Below are 24,486 nucleotides of genomic sequence, written 5' to 3'. Positions count from 1 at the left end.
AAAACTGCAGAAAAAGGGGGGGGGGGTGTTGGGGGGGTGTTGGGTGGGGGGGTTGGGTGGTTTCCCTCCTAGCAGTAGCATAATTTGTAATCACACTTTTTTTTTTTTTTCTTTTTCTGCTTAAGAAAGTGTGAAGTATTTTGCATGAATGGTTTTGTGGGATCTGCTTTGATTTTTTAAATACAAAATAAAATGAGTTTTACTCTGAGGACTCTGATAAAGTAATTCACATGCATGCTAAACAGTCTAGTTTGTCATAAAGCAATCCACCAAAACTTTAAAAAAAATTTAATTAATTGTAGATGACCAGAAGGTTAGTTAAGATTTTTTAGTTTAAATTTTAATTTTTTTATCTCAAATTGTGTATGGCAGGTTGAGTGACTGCGATGAAGTGCTATTGGATATTCTGAGGAATTGATAAAAAATCGGTATGGGCACAAATGGAAAAGGGGTGAGGCCTTATGTACTTTACCAAAGCAATATACTGAGCTTGAAGGAATGGGCTGTACAGACAGAATACCACAATATCTTCTTCAGAATATAATACAGCAGTGCAATAAGGGATAACACTGTGGGGAGAGCAATTGGGTCAGTGACAGAATAAAGAGTGCACACAGTTGAAGAAATCTTTGCTGTTCTTCTGCTGGACTGTCTCCTGAATGTGTGTGTGCACTGTCCTAGTAAAACCAACCCAGCTGCAAAAAAAATGAGACATTTAGAAGCAGCTCATGGTTTATCAACTCCACATGTTTTGCTTTGCTTAAAATGAACAGCAAGAAGATGTAAGACTGTCCTCAGTCCACACTTGGGAAAAGGAGGAGATGGGAGAAGCATTTGCACTCTGGTTTAGACCCTGCTCTCTTTTATGAACCCTTGCAAAAAAGGGCCAAGGTCACTCCTTAGCAATAACATTTTTATTTTTTTTTCTATTCAGAATTTGAGTTAAACAATGCTGTCAGCACAAAACCTAATATAGTACTTCACCTCATGTTGTCAGAACACTGGCCACAAATCAATGAATTTCTGTGGACATACCATTCAGTGATGTTGTTTTTCCTTGGGTCTGCTGTACATTTGCACAGACAGAACTATTACAGGATCTTGCAGTTTAAAGATTTATATTCACACAGTGACCTTCAGTCTAAGGTGGATGCAGCTTTCCAAATCTTAAATTTTGGCCACAAATGTCACTGAAATGTTGCATTTCAACTGCAGCAGCAAGCAAATACAAGCCAGAAGTCTACTTTCCAGCCAGTTCTACACAAGCAGAGGTTTCTGAAATACCTTCAGTGTTTAAGATAAAGTAATCAGTTATATTTTTCCCCAAATTTTTTCATGAGCAAGGTTGTCCATTTGTTATGGGTTTAAAAAAATGAGTATAAAGTCCAGACAGTGCCTAGGCTATATGAGACACTCTTAACAAGTTAGTGTAGTCCACAAAAGATGTATGACTAAGTTTAGTGATGAACATATGTAGAAGCTGAATTGCTTCAAAGACTACCCAATCAGATCTGGCAGGTTTTTTGTCTCTTCCATGTAGCTTAGAATGCTTTTGTGAAGTTCCTAACTTATTGCTTGTGTCTCTCAAAGGCAGATTCAGAATTGATCCTTTTTCCTCTCTGCTGGGAACTTACAAACTACTTTTGATGCTTAGCAATCAACAGCATGTGAAGACACAAGAGAAAAAGGAAAGAAAAAAACAAAAAACAAAGGTAAAACTATTAAGATCAGACTGCTACTAGATGAAGACCCTACTATAGCCTCTTCTGTCTCTGTGTCTGGGGATTTGTGCTTTTTAACTAGTGTTACCTCTACTCCAGTTTTGTTTCTTTTAAGCTTTTTGCAAGTTTTCATATGTTTAATGGAATAATTTTACTAAAGTGAGAGAACTGGAAACTTCAGAGAAAGCACATTATCTGTCTAAGAAGGGAGGTGATAAAACATAGTAATATTAGTAGAGATGGGACAGACTGGAATAACCACTTCAGGGATTGTTGTGAGAACAGCTTGTGACCTTTAAAAAAAGGGCCAAAATTTGTTTTGAAAGCATAGTCAAAATCCACTCATGATCTTAATATTAGGGAGGAAGTCTTGCAGCAGTTGAGCGCTAGTCAATGTGTCTGAATTACTAGTAGCTTGGATCAACTATTTTTTGTTCACAGGGTCTGGTCTCATATATGCATCATTAGAAAGCACTTCACTGCTGGACATAATATTGGAGGCAGTTGTATCACAGAAATAAATTTTTAGGGGAAAACATGAAGGACTTGTGCAGTGTCTTTGAAGCATGTTATTCTAATGACACTGGCTTACTGGGAAAAAGTAAATTCTAATACATTTCTCAAATTAAACTACTGCAAGAGCCAGTTATCCTGCATTTATAACTCAAAGCAAAGACAGTGGGTTGAAAGCTAGACAGCAGCAACCAATGTCTTTTTGAATAAGACACAGCAAGTAAAACCAAATATATTGAATTTATACTGGTTTGCTAGGTACACCTAATCCTGAAATTCATGACCTCTAAGGGAGGGAAAGCATATGCAAATGCCTCTGGAATAAAATATATAAACAATCAGGTTTTTAAGCCTGCTTCGGGACAGCTTGCCTATATTCAGTGTTTGTGAATTGTTTTATTCTCAAGAATTATTACCAAAATAAGAGACATTCTAGGCCAGATCAACCTGGCTGGGATCTGCCTCCCTGAGAAGAGCTCAGCGTAGATCCTGTCTTTCAGAAAGGCTCTCCCATATCCTGATGGACAGCCTCAGTTCAGGAGCCCCATCTACTGCAATTTGCATCTCTCAGCAGGATCAACACCTGTTAGCTGGGTGAGTTCACTGAAGAAAAGCCAGCAGCCAGTTACATGAAAATAATAGCAGTGCACATTGTACAGCTACATTATAAACATAGGAGTGCAATAAAATGCAGTAGCTTCATAAATCTGTCATCTGAAGGATACGGCTGGAAATGCCTGTATCTCACCCTTCTGTGCAAAATTACTAACTCAGTGTTATCAGTGATTTCAGAAAGTCAGTGCTTACAAAACCAGCAAGTATCAGCAGAGTCAGCTATTCAAAATGCATGCAGGTAGGAATTCTTTTGTGGCACTTTTTGTTTATTTTATATGTCACACCCTGTCCCAGACTGAACATTGGCCATTTCTGTAATTTTCTTTATTCACTCCCAGTTATTAATTTGCCTTTTCCCCCCTTTGTTCAGCTTCACAGTTTCAGTGCCTTAGATATGCTTGTTTAACTCCCTTTTTGGTTTAATGCACTTTGGAGAAGGTTTTTAATTAAACTGTAATAGTTATGGTGCATGATATTTCCTGAAGATTAATTGAGTCTGGAGAAAGTGAGTAGTTCTAGGCTGCATCCTAGCAGGGAAATGCAAGTCATCATTATTTGTCAAAAATGCTTTGTGTTTGCTGAATTTCTCTTACAAAAGCAAGAGAAACATTAGATGAAGTGTGATTTTCTAGTGGAGTGTGAACTTTTAAGCAATTTTCTCGTTTTTTAATTTTGAGGCAGAGCATTTACAGCTCATTGATGATGGCTTCTGAGTGTGATAAGCTCCCTGAGTTTCTTCTTTTATGATACAAAGCTACTATATGACTGAGAGTATTCATATCTATTGAAGGACACAGTGGCCAGGAACTGAGCCAGGTACAGGGTGGTGGTGTGATGTGGATGGAGGAAAGTCCAAAAAGGACAACTGCATTCACTTACATGTACTGCCTGGCTTTGGGGAAAAGTGGAAGACTGAACCAAAACTTGTTCTTTAATTCTGGGGTTTGAAGATTAGCAATACATATAGTATTTCCAAAGTCTAGAGACTGTTGAAATTCTTGGCTTCAGTGGATGGATCTTTGTTGGAGTTGTCCTTGTTTTACAACAGGACTGAATATGGCTTGTATTATCCTCTACATGAATTACTCAGTATTTGAAAACATACATTTTAAAGGTGTATAAATGAATCACATAAAAAAATTAGAATACTCACATGGCTTCAATATTTGGTTTCAGATGAGCTTTTAATGCATGGGTGTAGCATAAACAAATGCATATAAACTCAGTGTGAAAACTGATGAGCAGTATCATTACAAAAGCTGATCCAGTACTTAGGATTGCTGATGAGAAGTTAATTACCATGCCTGGATCCAGAGAAAGATCTTACATTCCAGAAGCCACTTGAGCATATCCAATAAAAGCCTATTCATCTACAGTGCTCTTTAGGCTGATTTCCTATGGAAATTCTCCAGCCTGCTGTCTGATTGGGTGGAAAGCTGTAATTTGGAAGATTACGCGAAAATAGTGACTGGTGGAGAAGGGAGACATTCTAGGTGATCCCACTGAAGAAAAGGCTTCCTAAGTGAGTTCACAGCTTCTTAGAGATTCCCTGGTGATGAAAACTTTCTCAGTGTTTGAAGCATTTCCTTTGAAATGGAGGGCATGGAAGATTGCAGTTGCCTGCCTTGTCCGTGCATCAAACTGAAACAGCCCTTTTTCTTGCAACCGTCTGGTGGCAGTGCGCGTGGGTTCTCAAAGGACAGAGCAGACCCCTTCTAAATTAGAGGGAAGCAGTGTGGCTTCTGTCACAACAAAAAAGCAATAGCTGTCATATGACTTGGGAGCTGGCGAACTATATAGGGCAGGTGGGAAAAATTCTGCCATCCCCCTTAAGGTCTTGGCGCCCCGCCACAGTATATATGCACCTGACGCAGAGCACTTGGCTTGCAGGACTGAGACATAGACACACAGGAGACAAAGCAGCACTAATTCCTCTAATCAGAGAGGCATTTGTTTTATCACACTTTGCTGCAAGAAAGAACGAGTCCTGCAGGGTCAGACTACTCCCATTTGCCATAGAAGAGCATTCAGAGCTCTTAACTCCAATTGTGCTCCCGTGGAGTCTCCATTCAGGGTTGTCCTGGAGAGCAACTGGCAAATTTAACCTGCTATGCAGCACGCAAGAACTCGCCTTGTGTAATGTGCTACCCGTTAATAGCTCTGGCTTCTATTAACTCACCATAGTAATTCAGAAATTAACAGAGAAATGTAAATTAAAAATAAGAAACACAAAGGAATAAAGCTACGTAGGCACTGAGGGCCTTGGGTTCCCTAGTGTAGGCTGGAGAATGACACAGTGGCTGGTCCTAGCTCAGGCACTGTTTATCATGTAAATCAATTGAATCAAGTAGAAGTAGCTCTTAAAAACTCCTGTCTAACAGAAATGGAACTTGATGGCTTAAACTTGTACAAACATATTTCAAGGCTGTCTGGAGCTTAAGATACTGATCATGCTGTGAATTGGAATCTTTTTTTCTGGTTGGTATTGTTAACTCTTTGGTGTTACTAGCTAACAGCTCATACAGTCTGATTTTTATCTATCTGACAAAGTTTTGTTTATTTTCAGGTTCCCACAGCTTCTTATAAAGCTTTATACCTGTCATTAATGGGTCTTCTCTCTAGGGTTCATCATGGTGACACCCTGGAATGCAAAAAAAAGCCTCCCTATGTTTTGGGCAAGCTCTAATCACAGTCAGTCAGCTAAAGGAAATGGAAGCTTTGTAACACAAAGGAGTTAATGTATCCCATTCTCTTACCGGATCACACCTGAAACTTGGTACTGATTCAGTCCCTCTATAGGTACTTCACCTCAATTTGACCTATGGGTTTTTTTCTCTTTTTTTCTGTTTTACTGAACTAAGCCCTGTTTTTACACGTACAACCTAGCAGACACTGGTATTTGCTGTGAACCTTAGTTTTTTAATGACACATCACGGTAATCATATTCAGATCCATTTCAGACATTTGTAATGAAATTTGCTTCTTAAAGTAGTTAAGTGTGCTTTCCTTTGCTGTTCAGCTGATACAGAAAATATAAACCTGCTAATCATGGTAGTCATCCATTTCACTTCTATTTGTAAGATAAAGCATTTGATGGCTATGGACAAAACTTTCAAGCTATTTGGTTAATTCGCTCCCATTAAATCGATCAATTTAATGGGCACGTTAATAAGTAAGTAGATCTGGACCTTTGTTCTTTCCCTGTTTTCCTCGAAAAATAGCTGGTAGATGAGATTCTGACTCATGTAAGGGCTACAGTTCTGATGCAAAGTAAGTTTTGGAAAAGATAGATGCATCCTGTCACACTCAAATTCTGTATTATTATGCATAAGAAATGACCCAAGTGTCAGTCCTATTAGCTGCTCTTAGCTTCTATGTGAAATTAAACTGAGCACTGAAAGAAAACATGAACTCTCACACTTAGCTTTAAACATATTCTTGTTTCAGCAGGAAAAGTTCATTCCAGACATCTGAGGTGCACCAAACATATGTTTGCTATTTGTTGAACCTTTAACCATGTATTTTTTCTGGAATATTTCATTAGGGAATAATTCAGATGTTCAAAATAATGAAATGAGTAGGAGGTTTATACATTCATTTAAAAAGCTAGTTTATATAATTCCCATCAGATTATATTATTCACTGAGTTAAAAAAAAATCAATACAAGTCCTTATTCAATTTTGTGTTTAATATTTAATTTAGGCGATTTCATTTTAAGAACAATGGGGAATTCCCTGCGTAAAGACCAAGCAAACAAAAAGAGGAAAACCAGCTGCTCATCTAAAGGAGAGCTCTCTGACATGTCAGTTTGGACTGGGTACAAGAATGAGTTGGTTTCTGTTACATAGAAGGTCGACCTAGATGATCATAAATGGTCTGTGGCCTTAAAAATCCACAGGAAAAAAATCCTTACTGATTTCATAATACTGATGGACATAGATGGGGTAGGCCCAAAAAAACAGAAGCTAAAGCTACCTAGAAGAAAACAATTTAATAAGGAAGAAGTGTAAAAATAATAATTTCTTCCTCTGATGAGACAGACACAAATATAAAATAATACTCTCAGGGTTTTTCTGTTGGTGGTGCTTGTTTGTCTGTAATATTCTAGGAATGTTCTTGCTCCTTTCCGTTTGTAATTTGCTTTGTGACCATACATATAATGTTTTGAGCACTTACAGTCTATTCACTTTGTATTGCTATTTTAATGCAAATGATTACCAAATAATAACTTTCTACTTAAGAAATAATCTCCATTGTTGCAGGATCTGCATCTGATAATTAAATATGACTAGAACTGTGCAGCCAGAGCAGAAGGTGCAGATTTATAAAAGGGATCAAAATCAATTATTGGGCTGCCTTGCTCACAACAAAAGCAAACTATTACTATTAGCATATTTTTTCTTAAAAATTAGATAAAAGAGATAAGTCATAATGTCTTTAAAATTAAAACAAAAAGTATACCGTGAATTCATTTTTTCAGGTGACACTTTATCAGAGTAATAAGCCAGACAGATTAACTGATTTTAAACAATCAGTGTATCCTCATATTGTTTCTATCAATTTATTAAGTGTCTCTGAATGCAGATGGGCTTGTGAGATGGAGAGGCAAGTGCAGTTGTGAATATGGAAGAAATTCTTATTGTCTTCTGAGAGAAGTTTATGGTTTGGAAAATGATTGACTCTGTAAGTTTCTTCCACTCGGGAAACTGACTGCTACCATGATTTGTACACTTTTCTATCTCCTTTTGAATGTTTTCTGCCTTCTCATGCACACACATAGGCATGTACATGTACACACGCACATGCACGCACGCACACAAAATACAGAGAAATTCTTTTTCAGATTTAATTCATTTTACTCGAAATGGCAAGTATTTTTATAGGGTGTTTTTGTCTTTTTGGTATCACTTTCTCTTACGAGGCACATGCTGCATAATCAGCCAACTACTCTGTAATTACGTTGCAAAGACTATGTAAATACCTAATTATTTTCATGCAGATTACTTGATAATTATACTACCAGTTACAAAGTAATTCAAAGAATAATTACCATGTAACTTCCACTTTTTAGATGTTAGGATAAGGCTTTGTTTTAAAGATATAGAGAAGTGCATAATTATCCCAGGGTTACATTATACTCAGATTGTCGATTATCCTGTATTTACAGTATTATTATATGGCTACTGGGCTCAGTATCATGTTATCACAATTTGAAAAAAAAATATCTTTGCTCTCTGCTTTGTAAGAAGTATTAGACAATGCCAATGTTGATTTTTTTTTCCTACTTTCCTATTAATTGAAATGGATTTAAGACTTTTTTTGACTGTGAAGAATGTTGTCTTGTACTATATTGTACTGTGTTTCTTGAAGAAGAAAATGACGTGGGCCAGATTCTTAAAGGGCACTTGGATACTGAAAAATTCAATTATGCCAAATGTATTTTTTTTACTTTCCAGAATGGAAATACAGTAGTATATAGTTATAGGAACAGTAAGGTGTCCCAGAAAAGATGCTGTCCATCTCATATACTAGCCTAGAGGGAGAGAGGGTGATGGGCATCATCTGCTGCTCTCAGGACGGAGTTGTCTCCTTCCATTTGCAATTGCATAAAATAGATTTTGGGTAAAATATACAATGATTAATTAGCAGTATATGAAGTGACTCCAGGACTGTCACTTCATTTCTAGCCATTAAGCTACAGATTAGAGAATTTGTTGTCTTGTTGGCCCCATTAATCTTTCATTACATTATAGAAAATGAAACTTCTTGAATAGCAAGGGATGAGAATGTTCTTTTTCTTCTGAGAAGCCTGGTAACTTGTTTGTTGGCTGTAGCCAGAGGAGAAAGAACAGGGTGTACCAAATGAATTATTTCTATTATAATGCCCAGATAGTCTCCCAATTATCTTGATGCTCAATTTAAATACAGTACATGACACCATGGAAGTAGCAAGGCTGCATATAGAGGATACCACCCAGGCTATCTCATAGTAAGCAGTAGTTGAGCAGAGGGATGAACCCCATCTGTAAGTTTATGGAGGACCAACATTAGGCACAAGCTAAATAACTGTTTGCCTGGACATGTTGGTGAAGGGGTTGTAAATTCATCATCTGCCAAAGAAGATGTCTGGGGAGCTTCACATTAGTGACAGCAGTCTATGACTGCCTGGTAGTCCCTGAACAGCTCCTCTGGCACAGATCTTCCAGGACAAGGCCAGCTGTGGAGCCTGGACAAGGTCTCTGCAATTAAGGGGAGACAGTGGTACCAGCACTTGAAATTTTGCCTTTGTTCTGCATGCTTCCACCCATGCAGGTAGCAGGTGGCTCTATTTCAGAGGGACAAAATGAGAAGGAAAGAGAAAGTGCCACCTTTCTTCTCCTCTCATCTGACATGCTATGTTTATCAGATGGAAAATGGGAATCATTGCCTGATGCAAGCGAAGCAGAAAGGGAAGTTTGCTGAGTGATGGCTGATGCTTGTGGGAGCTGCTCTGTGACTGCCACACAGCTAAATTTTACCAGTAGGTTATTTTGCTGATACAAGATGGCTACATTTGGTATTATTTACATTGCTGAGAAACTCTGAATGGACCTTGAAACTATTTTCATTAACGGGCTGAACATGTAATGGTAGCTTTACTGTTATAACTGTGATTACAGTGTATAAAAATCTGTAAAAACCAGTATCATGGGCATCAGGATCTGTTGCATCCAGTGTAAGAATGCAGAGAAAACTCCATGCAAATAAGCAGGCAAGATATCTCAAAAAGCATCTTGGTAAAGGGTGAGGTAGCTACCAGTTTTAAATGCAGTGTACCTTTTCTCTGCTGCCTTTGCAGCAGCAGAGAAACTCACTAGAATTACTTATGATCTGCTATACTTCTTTTAACTTGGACAAAGAAACCTAGAGAGCCATGCTTCCCTCTTGCTCTTGCACAACACAAACAACTCGACATTACATCAAGTGTCAGTTTGGCTTGGAGGGGAATTTGCTTTGGGAATGTTCAACATGCTTTTTAGCGAAACCCCCTTATAAATCCAATGTGCTACCCAGGCTGTTAATCAGGGCTTGCCCATGTATGCATCGTTTCATAGTCTATAAATCGGAAACCAGCCTTTCATGTATGTGTGTGTATCTATTTTATATCTGTTTATTATATAAAATACATATAAGTCTACGTGTATTTTTTCTATCTGCCTGTACATATCAGACAGTGGCTGATCTTAAGGAGAAACTGCCCCATTGTAACTGAAAACTTGCTGTTAAACACCTTAGTATTGTATATCTAATCCACTGCTAGACAGCATATCCTGGGGCTCCCTGATAAGTTTCAACTGGTACCTCTCAAAAGCATCCTGCCTGCTGACACCCTGGAGCTGCTGAGATGTTGTATAGGTGACAAAAAGGGCCAAGGCAAATCTGAGCTGCCAGGGAACCTTTTGGCTTATCTGTAAGAGTAGATTGCCAAAATATTTTGTTTCATTAGACTGGAAAACGATCAGACTTAAGATAATTTTTTTATGGGTTTTCAATGTTCCAGGTTTTCCCATTCTTATGATGGCAACTGGCCAATACTTCCAATGTAAAATATACAGTGGGCTGTCAGGATCAGAGACATTGTGCTTATTTGGCAAGACTTAGATATGGCTTACTGCATTGTTTTAAAAATCCACTTGGGTTGTTAATTCCATCCTTTCTTAACCTGACTGTTGAGATGTGCCCTTTTTTGGGAATGGCTTCAGCCAGCTGGTATAGTAAATGATGAAGAGTAAAAGCTGGACCTTCCTACTCTCACTGGACACTGCTTCTTTTAGAAAAAGCCAAATATATGAGACACATCCTCTGTGCAGTGAGCCAATCTGTCCTTTCCTGCATACCCCTCAAAGTGATGTGCATAGTGAAAAAAACAGCTGCACTGTGAAATAGCAGGAATCTACCTATTCCCAAGGAGTGGTGCTCGTCTCTGATTGCTGCAGCTGTTCAAATGATTCAGGCACCGAGAAAGCGCCGTGACTCACAGCACTGTTACTGGAGCAGCCCAGTCTCCCTAATGGTAAATGTCTGACTTGCTAGGTATGATTTCTCCAGGAGATGTATGGTGTAGGGTACCGGAGAGATAGTACAGATGTGTGTGGGTGTTACAGATGGCACAGGAGTATGTGTGCAGGGCTAGAGCACATGTAGCCTTAGGGTTTGCTATGCCATATTTAACAACAACCACAAAAAAAGTCTTTCTGCATTAATGACCCAGTAAAAGCAGCCTTGGCTTTGCATCCCTGTTTTCTAATGTGCTTCATTTTCAAAGCTGGAAGTAAAGGGAATGTAGCCTCCATCTTCATAAAAATCTGCTTTTGAAAGCTATTTTAAAAGCCTGGGTGCTGCAACAGCAAAGCTAGGGAGTATTCAAGTGATGTAGCATATGTTCATGGTGTCACTAACTCTCTTGGTGTAATCACAATCCTAGTGATAAAGTTAGTATTTTTTTCCGCTTGAATCAGCTGCTCAAATGAGGAAGTTGTACAAAACCAACAGCTATGATTCTGAAAAGAAAGTACATTTTACAGTTTTCTTGGACAATAGATACCCAGCAAGACTTTCCAATGGTCTTTCAAAACAAAGTGTTCAAATTTTCATAAAATATACCAAAACGAGAAGGTCTTAGGAAAACAAATTACTTTAAAATACTACTGCAAAAGATGGCAGGGAATTCTGTGGCCTAGATGTAGAAGTTTAATGCTGTAGGGTACCCGAGACATTCTCATGGGCCTGGAAGATGTGGCAAACAGTGAAGACCTGCAGCTGACCCAAACCCTGCTAGAGAGGGTTTTTTGTGGTAGGTGCCTGTTTTTAGGCCACTAAATTCCGCCTCTGGGTTCAGCTGATGTGAAGTGTCTCACCAATCCACATCTTGCAGGTGGTGTGCTATAAACGTCTTGCAGAAATCTTACTCTGCTCTCACCCTGCTTAGCCTGTCCTCTCCTCCATGCATGTGCTCACTGGAACTGCATCCTTGGCTCCAGGTTCATCTTTACCTTGTGTTTCCATCTCCCTGTTCAGTTCTTCCCTTTGTTAAAAAATAGCAAGATTACAAGGAGCTAGCTGAGTTATTGAAAAACTCTGACGGGAGTTTTGGTCTCTGAAAAGGTCAACAAATTAGCTGAAGGGATGCTGGAGTAGCTTAAGGGTTTATTAGTTTCTAACAGAAGCTTGGCTACTCCGACTGATTTTTGTGTGAAAACCTTGCTCAGGTTATATGTCATCCTGGCTTTCTTTTTATGCCCATGCAAGACAAAATGCAATGCCAGTACCTCATCTGGAAAACCTGAGCTTTGCTTGTGACTAGCCAGAATTTACAAAAGTGGGTATGAATGTTAGCTGACCTAGAGAGCTATGTGCAGCTATGAACTGCATCTGCCTCTGAGGTTTTTGTGGTGGGAGGAACTGTTCTGTGTTACAATTAATGACTGGGGGCATGATACTTAAACAAACAGGAATAATATACCCGTGCACCTTTTTCTTTCAAACTGTAGAAAAGAGTCCAAGCAGGTAAATAAACCAAAGCTATCTGGAAGCTTTTCCTGGCCTGATCTGGTCTACCTGGACCTTTGCCTAAGCAGCTCCTGTGCAATACAGAAAAGAGGTTTGAACACCGACCCTGTGAACAAAACATAATCCTTTTGTGTGTGTTGGGATATGCTCAAATCCTGCCTTACAAGGTACTGTTTATGCTTTTTCTTCTGCTTACGACTCTAGATAATATAAGTAAGTTAGTGGATTCAGGTTTTTGGAAATGTATACCCTTGTTTGTTTATTTTTGTCACATCAGTGTTGCATTTTGTTAAGTAAACGTTATAAGGATGCTCAGTCTGCTCTCTGTGGCTATTTAGATTCAAAAGGAACCATAAGACTTTGCAAAGAAGTGAATATTCAGTGGATTTCCCAATTGCTTCTTGAACCAACTACTTCATCTCATCATTTTCTCAGAGGAGATACACTGCATGATTCATTGAAGTCATTCACAACATTTTGTATTGACTCGCACCTTTGCAAATTGTATGAAAATTCATGCAGTGTCAGAATTAGCCACTGATCCTTAATGTTTCCTGTACAACTCCATTTTGCATTTTATAAATAGATTTACGATTCCAGAGTGATTCAAGTGAAAAAGCTATTAAGCTAGTATTTTCTTTAAAAAAAAAAATATTGCTGATAAAGCTTTTCTTTTTCCAAATACATGAAAACATATGAAGAGTTTCTTTACTATTTTGAAACAATTGTTAAAAATGTTTATTACAAAAATATGACTCAGTTGACGCTACTGTTATTTTCAAATTGTATTCACCATGACTATATTGACATCTGCGATTCCTCCTTTTTAGGTGACATCATTTCCTTTGCTTAAGAAAGGAAGACTTCAATCATAGTTTAAAAACAAGTTTTAAATAAATAATTTGCATTGCAGTCAATAATAGGTACCTTTTGTTGTCCAGAAATAAGATTTTGATGAAGTGAAATACATCAAAAATATCTGGAAAATAGTTTAGCTTCTTAAAAGACAGTTTTCAGTGGTAATTGGCCTATCTGGAAGAAAACTGAATGAAAATATTAATGTATTGGGTGTTTTCAAATGGAGCAAGATTTGTGTATATAATATTTGAAGAAAACACGACAGGAACTTTTAGAATCAAACATTTGCAGCTGTATTATTTGAGAAAAAAATGTACAATCTTCCTATAAGTTCTCTTTCTGGTTAATAATAATTGTTCTAAGTGTTCTACAGGATTTCATTATAAATTAGTTTGTTGTTTTATTAAAAGCACATGATTTGAACCCACTCTTAGCAGGTTGTATTAGGGAATTGGATGAATACAAAACATGTGAATACAGTGAACACCTTAGGGAGTGTAGCAGCTTTAAATATGTTATTTTAAAGAAAAATTCACTCCTAGAATATAATCTCATATACCAAGGGCTGGCTACAAATGAATCTTTAATGTTGATTTAGTCTCTCCTCTCTCTCCTTGAGGCTATAGAAAAAATTGTTCTGGCCTCTAAATGAAGACACTGCGAAGTATTATTAACTTGGGGGGGGGAGGGGGGGAGAAAATCTTCTTGTTTCAAAAGACTGTTATAATGACTTTTTGAAGAAAAAGTAAAAGCAATACCAGCCAGTTAATGAAAAGCAAAGCAAAAATCTTTCTGTAAGTAACAGAGGACCACTTGAAGGGAAAACAGAGAAGCTTCACAATTTCAAGGCATATTTATCAGGGGGGCGTCACTGGAAAAAACTGAAAATTCACTGCATATACTAAGCATGATGTACTGAACAACAGTCCTCCCTGCCTACCCTCCTGTTTCTATATTTGCCATTACAAATTGAAAAAACGGCTTCTGCATATGTTGCTGTTTCTAAAACTTAAAATGGCTTAAAATCAGATAACAGTGGCCAGAATAATCTAAGTAACAATGTTTCCTATCCTGAGCTACCATGAGCCTCTTTTTTCTATTCCCTCCCATTGTTTGTCTCGCCCTTTTGCTGAACATGTGTCTTAACTTTATCTCTGAAGCCCAGGGAGAGGGAAGGCTAGGCATTGAGAGCAGAGCAGGCTGGACAGCACTGGAGGCTGGGTGCAACTGCGGCGCACCACGCCAGAGAAAGCTTTCGGCACCAGCTGTAGCAGAAGGGAGAGGCAACACAGGTTGGTACATGACGGAAACTTTTCAGGTTGGCACAGGTTTGTGGACCCACACAGTGATTCTGATCTTGATTGAGATGCTACTGCATTACTTAAAAAAGAAATAAAGGCACTGATAGCATTTTTGGAATGAGAAAAACATATCTAATGTACCAGAGGCAGTCAATTCTGTGCTGTGACTTTTGTCTTATATTCAGCTTGGAATAAATAGATGGAGATCTTGTTGCTCCTGTAACCTGACATTTTCAGTGCATTGAAGTTTCTGTAGAAAAAAGTATGAACTGCAATAGCTGTCACTTTGCAGAGACCAAGTGATTGAGAACCTTATAGTGCCTTGCCGGATAGATCCTGATGCATCACTGATGCATTTTCCATTATAACAGATAGCTGCCATCAGAAATGATATACAACCAAGAGGCAGCATTTCATGTCCTGGATAACTGTGTTTCTTTGCAGCATGTGGAACTGGTAATTTAGTGAATATAGGCACAAGTAGTCCTTTTCCTCTAGCCATATTTGAACTTCAATTTTTGAAAGGTAATTTTAATATTTATCTCTAAGATTATAATTTGTTCAGAGGGTGACAGACCAACATGCATTTTAATGTTGTTCATATGGAAATATATTAATACAAAATGATATCTTCAAAATGCAACTGAAGCTGTTGGATATCACCTTAATTGTTTCAATTAAGTTTTGCATACCCTGCTGCCGGGAAATAATCATGCTGTAAAGCTTTCAAAGAGATGACTTCGGCAATGTGTTAAGAAGTAAATCAAAGCACAGTTTTTATCTGCTGCATGCTAAAGGAATTGTTATTTGAACATTTATAGCTTTTAGATTGTGAAAATTTTCATGACAGTGATTATTCTCTTGTGTCCAAGAGGTTTTGTATCAAAGGAAGACCCTTGCTAAAGTGAATAGATTTGATGCAGCCACTGCAGAAATAGGCAGCAAAGTACATCCTGTGATTTAGAGGGGCTATGACCAAGTAAACACAAAAAGTTAAACCAAACACAAAATAGAATTCTGCTAGTCTTGAGGATTAACATTTCCCCTCCCAAAAAACCCCGCACAAACACCAAAAACCAAAAAACCCACCCAGAAATAAAATTAGAAGTAAAATTAATGATGTAAAAGTCAATCAAAAACTGAAGAAAAAACATTGTAGGTTAGTAGTAACTAGTGAAATAAGTCTGTCTGGCTTTCCTCCTGCTTAGGGGTTCAGGGTGAAGAGAAGGAAATGAAGACACCCAGGCTGGCAGATTAGATGGCTGGGAAACTCGTCACTTGCCCATTGCCAATAGTAACTTCTCCCTTCAGCAAAAGACAAGATCAGTTGCTTGTTTGCAGTTGCTTACTGTCTAGTGAATCTCGCATCAGAAACCTACAGCAACTTTACTGGAGATTACCACTTATTGCAGTGAGGAGCAGAGGCTAGCTTTTGTGTTCAACCTCAGTTGTATTCCTTTCTATATCCTATCTTGGTCTTCTCCGTAGTTTTATTTCTTTGTACTCTGCATTGCACCATAAAAGGCTGGTGAGGCTGAGGGGTGTGGGGGTAGGGAGGCTAGTAAGAGAGATTGGAGGTGGCTTTCAGGAATGTGAGTCATGCACGCAGAGAAATATAGTGAAGAGTTCGTCATGAATAACTTGAGTTACGTGACTCCATAAAATTTTAAGTTACAGCTGAAATGGGATGTATTCACATGCTTATATGATTCCACATAAGCTTCCACACCTGCCATAGATCTATATGCAGCATTAGATGCAGGTTGATTGCTGATGTATTGGGTGTGCTTTTTAAATTTCAGGACAAAATGCCTCTGTTATATGCAGTGGAATGAAAATCCATGTGTTTCCACTTACCAGAGGTGACAGCCAGTTTTGTGCAAAAAGGTCTTTTATTTAACCACTAAAAAGCTGTACAGCTGTCATAAATCTCTTTGAAATGGTATTGTATTAATTTCTGATAATATTCACCTTAATATCATTGTATTCATTTTATGCTGCCTTAGCCCTTTCCTGTGTATTATGTAATAAGAGAGTTCAATATTCACTGGAAGTCTTTATGCTGCTGGATGTGAAAGTCTTGCTTTCAGAAGATTAATGATGGCCCCTTGATTATTCTCAGCCCTTCCTCCCTGCAGCTCTACACTTTCACATATTCATCCTGCTTTTCTTTCCTTTGCTTAATATGATATCTATATCAAACACAGGGGCAGCAGGACAGATTTATCAATTCTCCATATTGCAGGAGCAGTAAAGTGTTCTCTCCTTTCTCTCCTTCCTTCCCTTCTTCCCTGCCTTCCTCTCCCCCTTCCTCACTCCCTTCCTCCCTTCTTTCCTTTTTTCTTTCTCTACAGTTGACAGTTCTTTTCACTGCAAAAGGCAGCTCCCTAACTTTTCCCCCAACACATATAAACAAATGTTTTAAGAAGTAAAAAAGGCTCTGAATAGATTATAGATCCTTTTTAGCTTTAGAACTGCCTAATCTGTTTCTGATTTACAGTTTAAAGGATGACATCCCTTTTCTGTTTGATCTGGAGATACTACAAACAAAGCTGTGTACTGCAGTATTTTGACATGTAACTCCAGTAAGTGAATCATACAAACAGAAGAGGAGGGGTGGAGTTGGCATTTTTGATGGCTTGGAGGAGTAAGGTAACTTTCAGAGCTACTGTGGGTATCTGCTTCTTTTGGTGGTTTTTTTTTGTTTGTTTGTTTTTTTGTTGTTGTTTTTTTCTTTTCTCTTTTCTTTTCTTTTCTTTTCTTTTCTTTTCTTTTCTTTTCTTTTCTTTTCTTTTCTTTTCTTTTCTTTTCTTTTCTTTTCTTTTCTTTTCTTTTCTTTTCTTTTCTTTTCTTTTCTTTTCTTTTCTTTTCTTTTCTTTTCTTTTCTTTTCTTTTCTTTTCTTTTCTTTTCTTTTCTTTTCTTCTTCCGGGGAAGATGCGTGAGTTTAAACCTTTGTAAACCAATATTGCAACAGTGATGTAACAGGCTTGAAGTTGAATGGTGTCATGACTTCCCTAGAAAGTCTTGAATTGGGTCTTCATGCCTTTTCTCAATGGCTGACAAGTAGTTCACATTTTGATATGTTTGTTTGTTTGTTTGTTTTTAATATATATATACAGTTCTTCCTTTTCTGCTTTTTATGCTGGCTTTTTATTTGACATCAACCCATTTTTGTACATATCTCTTCCAATGGCAAGATTTCACCTTTGACAGTGACAAAGGAAGCAGATTCACCAACTTAGCTCCATACATCAAGGTGTTTAAAATAAACTGACAACACCTATGACTGTTGGTGGTAGTAACAGGATTCTGACAGTGACATTTTGCAATGAGTTACAACAACACTTAAAATAATGTCAACTAAAGAGAAAACAGGGGAAAGGTTGTCATGTTCCTTGGCAAAGGAGGAGTAGAGGAGAAAAGATCATGCAATAAAAACTATTATAAGCATCTCTCTAAAGTTACCCAGTTGATAAAAATATGAAAACTGTGAGCCTAAAGACGTTGAGCAAGAGATCCATACTTTTGTGCTATATTCAGCTGATGAGGTGTAGAACTGTACATCATATTTTTAAAAGAAGATTCAGGAGAGTAAACTTAGTTCTACAGCACCAGTTACTGTAAGGAAATGAATCAAGATGCTGCTTTATAAAACAGCCAAGTCCTGAAGCTCCTGAGCAATTAAGGGGTGACTCCATGCAGGATTCAGCATGTGACCAGTGGCAGTACTGGGCTATTAGGACAGTATTAGGAAGAAGGCATCAGTATTTCATTTGATCTACCCATCAGAGGCCTCGCCCAGTCTAAATCCATTCCTTACTGGAATGGTGGGTCTTGAGGAAATGTCAGGACCTGAGTGTGAACCACACCCAACACTTCCTTAGCTGTCTTGGGAATGTGGTGTATATCTTCTGAACATGTGAAAATTTTGGGTATGAAGCTTATACTGTCGGGAAGAATACCAGAACAATCTTATTCACTTCTGAAAGGTCCCTTATTAAAAATGTATTCAGATGAGTTTGAAACATCTTTAAAAAAGAAATTGCAGAAAGAAAGACTAAAAGGAAGAGCTGGAATATCTGAGGTTTGTCAACCAAACAAAGGAGAGATAGAACAAATAGGAATTGGTATAGTTGAGGAACAAAAAGCTACAAGAATGAATAATGTCAAATGGGCTACAGTGGATCCTGTACAGATGCTTTACGATGTTGCATTGGTAGAGCTAAAGGAATGGAGGACTCAGGATGTATTTTACCTGATGTATGTTTACTTCAGTGTGCACCGCCTTTGGAATTACATCCTAAGTCCATCTATCTGATCTTTTCTTCTTCCACCAGCTTCTTCTTTCACAGCCTGCTCAGTCTGGTTCTTGTCTATATGTCTACATATCTTGTCTATATGATCCTTTTGAGTTCTATATGCCTGACTGACCAGTGCTATGGCTTTTACAGGAACTGTCGAACATGGCCTCAGACTAGCCTTTTTTTATAGTCTGTTCATTGAATGTAAGAGGTGAAACTGGATGGTGAATGGACTTCTGTTACCTGAAAGAGTATTTTAACTACAGGGCTTTAACACAAGAAACATGTTTAAATGAAAAGGAATGTATCTTCCATATTTTGTGTTCAGCTGCCTGGTTTTTGCAGTAAATGTGCTCTGAGCACATTGACTGCACTGAACATCCCATGGTCTTGGATATAAGGAAATCTCATTATGAATTTTGGATTTATTTGGGAACAAAATTGGAGTCAGACATTCAGGTCAGATAAGGTCATGGGACCAGTACCAGAATTTCACATACTTAAGTAAATTCGGGTAGAAAATATGAGATGACTGAAAGGATTGAAACTGATGAATTGAGTTTTTATGGGTTATTCTATGATAGTTAAGAAATTAGAAATGAGATAGAATAAAATATGTGTCTGTTCCTCAGAAAATCCTAACAAAGAACATGTTTGAAATTGGAAGGATACCAATTTAATCTGAAAAGAAGGCTCAGAAGTTCCAAAGGAAGGAGAACAGACTAAGGTCATGTCAGGAAACATTTGTGAATTACTCCAGAAGCACAGGCAAGGAGATGAAGGGAAGGACACTCACAGAAACGCTCATGTGAGGCTTTAGCTGGGAAGAATTTGCCAACTGATGTTTAGAAGCATGTTCTGAGGACCAGGTGGGTGACCCACTGTGTTCCCAGCCAGAATGGCTTTTGGGTTTCAGCTTAATGCAGTTAACCATGTGACACATCTTCTGCCAGAAAGGTACACTGTTAGTTCTTCAGATTTCTATGATTTTTTGATGACTCTTCTCATCAAACAATTCCGAACACCTTATTTTAATGTTTCATGTTGGGAGTTTCAAAACACCTTGGCATGAAGGGGATGGTGAAGCAGCGTGCATTGGAGAGACATTTCAGAGGATTGGGGCACAGGGGCTGCTGGAGCTCTGGTATGATCTCATATAGGGAAATAATACACCAGATATTGGGAGGTTATAAAATACAGCTGAAAGTTCCAAACATGAAGCCATGTCTGCTGTCTGAAGGGCACATTTCTGCACACACCCAGTAAAGGTCAGGAATACTGTCAGTGAAGATATCAAAGGGCATACCTTTTGATATTTTGCTTGGAAGTTATATTATATGCATGAGCCAGAAATCTGGTCCAATCCTTACTAATAGCACAGACAGCTGGCTGCAGGAATGCAGCCGAGGGTATCAGTAAAAATACACAAGGTGATAGGGAAACACAGGGGGAGGGAAGGTCAACATCCTCTCCATCCATTACAGACAAGAGTGAGAGCTGTTATCCTCAGGTCACAATCCCAGTGCCTGCAAGCTGACATGACTCAGAGCAAGCAGGACCTCCACCCATTTCCACAGGGAAAGCATCAGGTATGTTGGTTAACTTAGAAGTGCTCTGTGACCATGAAAGATAACCTATGTGTATTGCTAGTGAGAAACTAGGGATGAGGGTGCCGTGCAACATGATGTACTTGAATTTGGGGAAACAGAGTCAAAAGAAACAGTTTTAGCACTTAAAATCCATCCATCCATCCATCCATCCATCCCTGCATTTCGAAAGAGTACTGTCAAGTATGTGAGCCTTGTCTGAAAATCCTTGGGAAATAATGAAGAAAGCAGGTGAGCGGCAACAAATTCTGTGGGCTTATTTTACCTACAAACATCGAGTTACAATTAGATGTGCTTGGAATGAACATAGCCTCATTGAAAGGAGGGTTTGGGGCAATGAGGTCATAGGCTGGAATATGAAACTTTGATCTGGGAAACTGGCATTTTGAAGCTGATATCTGATATTTTATGAAAACTGCATTGGTGATAAGCAGGTAGTCCAAGAAACGTTTTACTTTTAGACATTCGTAACCAAACTTCTCTAGGATAGTTACAAAGTAGATCTGCTCAGTTGTTTCACCAAGGTGCAGGAGATATGGAAAATGGAGGCTATACCAGTACTGTGTTGAATAAATATAATATGCTTAATAGTTTACCTGTTTCTTATTATTCTGCAGGCAGTATGGAGTTAAATAAAAAAAAAAGACTTCCATAGGAAAAAATGAAAGGAAATGAAACAATTACAAAAACCAGGAAAAGAGTGACAGCCATTTTTTCCAAAGAGCATACCAAAACCCCTTCAGAGATATGTAGGTGATCACTTTTGGGTAATGCTATCTGATCTACTGTAATGAAGCTGATGTATTTCCTAGGGCAGTGAAGCCAGGGGCAAAATTTAGGACTGAAGGGACAACTCACAGTTAAAGATTATTTTTAAAGAGAGAGGTGGAAACAAAAAGAAGCTCAATGAAATAGCATGCATGTGCTTATAGGTAGGGGTGGGACCTTAGTCCACTCCCATCCCTATTTTGGCCCTGGTTTCTGTGCTATGCTCACGCGGGTTGTCTGGCTTAGTCACAACCCCACAAACATGCACCTCCCCAGTCTCCAAGGGAAGGCACTGAGACAGCACAGCAGCGCTGTGTGTATGCTGCTACAGAGATCTGGGTGCAAGTGGGCAAATAGAAGCCCACACATGCTTGCAAACAAAGAATAAATTTAGAAAAAAAAAAACACATGCCAGCTTGTTATTTCAACCCTTTTCTGTGCATATTGTTTGTGTTTGGCTGACTATAAAAAGCACTTGTTTTAAAGAATCTGTTTTGGGATTAGTTTAATTAATGGAGGGCCAGAGAGAAGTTTTCAGCAGAGTCCTCAGTAAGAGCTGGGACTGTTTGTTTTGCAGTGCTGGGAAAACTGCAATGCACAAGTCCAGCTGAAGTATGGTCAAACAAAATTTTTCTCTCTTGTAAGAAATAATGCAAGCCTTATGACCTGAGGGTGAGGTGCAAGGCAGATTACAGAGGAATGTAAAACACAGTTTGTCCTGTAACAAGAGTATGAGAGCAGGCACCCCAGCCCCACAGTGGGAACAACTGAGGTGGGAGTTGAGCAACACGTGGCTTCATTGGAAGGAGCCTAGACTGCACCAGGTGTGGCTTGGGCAGGCAAGGGCAAGACACAGGGTTTGGCCAGTGAGTGGGTACATATTTAAGTGGTAACTAGGTCAGGCAGAGGCCTCACTCAGGCTCTAGCAAGCAAGCTCAGATCAATGATAACAGCCAAAGGAGCTGAGATATTTCATACCTGTTATCTCCTTGCAGTCATTTTAGCTTGCCCTTCAGAGGCAGAAGGCTGATTGCTGGTTTAGTGACAAGCACCCTTCTCGTTTAGCTGTTGCTAGATCCTGCTTTTCATAAGCAAGCCTATATAGATGAACGTTTCATGCTGTAGCTATCACTGGCCAAACTTCATTAATATGTTCCTACATATGATAAAACTGCTTTTGTACCTTGTTTCTGCACCCCAAATATTATGGTACAAATGAGGGCTCAATACAGTTCCCTGGTGTTCTGGAAACTTGTCCATATGCATAAAGTTGATACAGTGTGTTAAGAAGTGCACCTTTCCAGCTCAGTACTTTTATTCTCAGCTGGAACAGAGCATAGGGCTTAGGTATTGTTTAAAACATGGAAACCCTTCCAAATGTATTGGCAGATAAATACAGAAGCTCATAGTTGGTTGTTCTCTGTAAAAGTACAGTGTAAAAAATAGGTGAGCAAGAATATCCAAATATTGTATGGAAATTTTCTCATTACTGGGATCACAGAACATACTGGCTCCTGAGTGTGATCCCTAAGGCCAAAACTCCCCAAAATCCCATGAAGCTCCTCTAACAGAGCAGGACACTAAAAAGCATAGCACAAATCCTGTGAACCACTTAATGGGGTCTTGGATCTAAGGTAAATTTGGCACATTGTGTTGGATTATTGTCCAGCATTCCTCCTCAAAATCATGTCTGCTGGTATTTATAAAGCGTGAGCAAGAAGCATATACGAATGCTATTTTCCAGATTAAATATAATATTTGCATCTATTGTTTCTTTTTGGTGGTTTTGGGTTATATGCATTGTATTTTTAAAGGTGCTCAGTGAGCTAAGAATCTTCACTGAAGTGAATTTCTACTCCAAAAAATAACCCAGACAAGAAAAAACCTTTTAATATGCCATGACACTTTAAAAAACTGTCACTTTGAACTTTAGCACTGGTACTTGAAGGGAAAAAAGATTTAGAAGTAACTTGGGGCAGCAGGTAGCAAGGCTTCCCCAAAGGCTTCTGTCCATTTGTTCTAGAATGGGTTGAATGGATCCAAGGATAGTGTGACAGTATTAATCTTAGAAGTCCCTGCTGATTCAACCTCTCTGACCACAAAGTCTCATATTACTCAGCCAAGATGAATAGTTTTGTGGCTATTAGCGTGATGTAGCTTTATGGAAGTCATGCTTAAACTCAAGTTTATAGTTACTCAAGAGTTACTAGTAATGCATGTAGCTGTAGTTGTTATTCCAAAAGCAAATCATATTTTAAAAGTAGGCATATAGGTGAGGAACAAAATAATAATTTAGCATTTACCTTGGTTATTCTGTCTGATTAGATTACAGACCATTATAAAAATTCTTCTGTAATGATAAAATTCTGCTAAATAAGAGGACCCATATGTTTTATCACCTGTACACCTACAAAAAAACCCCAAACCCTGTATTTTATCTCTTCTTCTATATGACACATTCTTTCCAAAACCATAGTGAATACATACAATATCAAGTTCAACTTAGACATTTCTGCACTCAGAAGCAGTCCTGTAGTGTAACTTTCTTCCATTCTGACACTCTCTGTGGATTCTAAATCAGTACAAACTGAAAAATGAGGAACCCTAAAAGTTATAACTGAAAAAAGCAATTGCCCTACTTCATTAATTCCACCAACAATTCCATGTGTGATTTACACTCATACTCCCACTTTAACTTCCTTTCAGCCCATAAACTGGTTTGAGGTCTAGTTTATATTACTTCAGGTATCTCTCTGACTTTGCAGAAGGCAGCAAATAAATCTACCCCTCATCTTTCCAATTGCTGGCATTCTTTAGCACACAGCAAGGTTTTTACACACTTTGTGTGTGGTGATTTTATGTTTTAGAGTATTGCTTTATATTGAAATAACAGTACCAAATTAATCTGATCTGATCCCTGAAGCTGAATTCCAACCACCAGGCCCCATAGGGAATATATCTTTTATTTATAATTCATTTACTACTGACAATCATAGTGGCAATTTCATTAAATTAAATATATCCCAAACCTAAAAGCCCATTAATATGAACTTACCATTGATCTATCTTTATTAACTTTACTGACTTGTTCTATTTGTTTCCAGAGGATTAATAAAAATATTTTTCCATTATATTTTTTAAAAAATATGTATGTATAGCGTTGTTTTATATAGTTCAGAAAGAGGTGTTTCAGATAGAGGAAATAAAAGAACTGTCCTCTTTTTTAATAATAAACTTCTGAACAGGTCACT

The sequence above is a fragment of the Falco rusticolus genome, chromosome 2, assembly GCF_015220075.1.
Source record: "Falco rusticolus isolate bFalRus1 chromosome 2, bFalRus1.pri, whole genome shotgun sequence".
In the NCBI taxonomy this organism is placed as follows: Eukaryota; Metazoa; Chordata; class Aves; order Falconiformes; family Falconidae; genus Falco; species Falco rusticolus.
Note: the sequence above shows the minus strand (reverse complement) of the source record.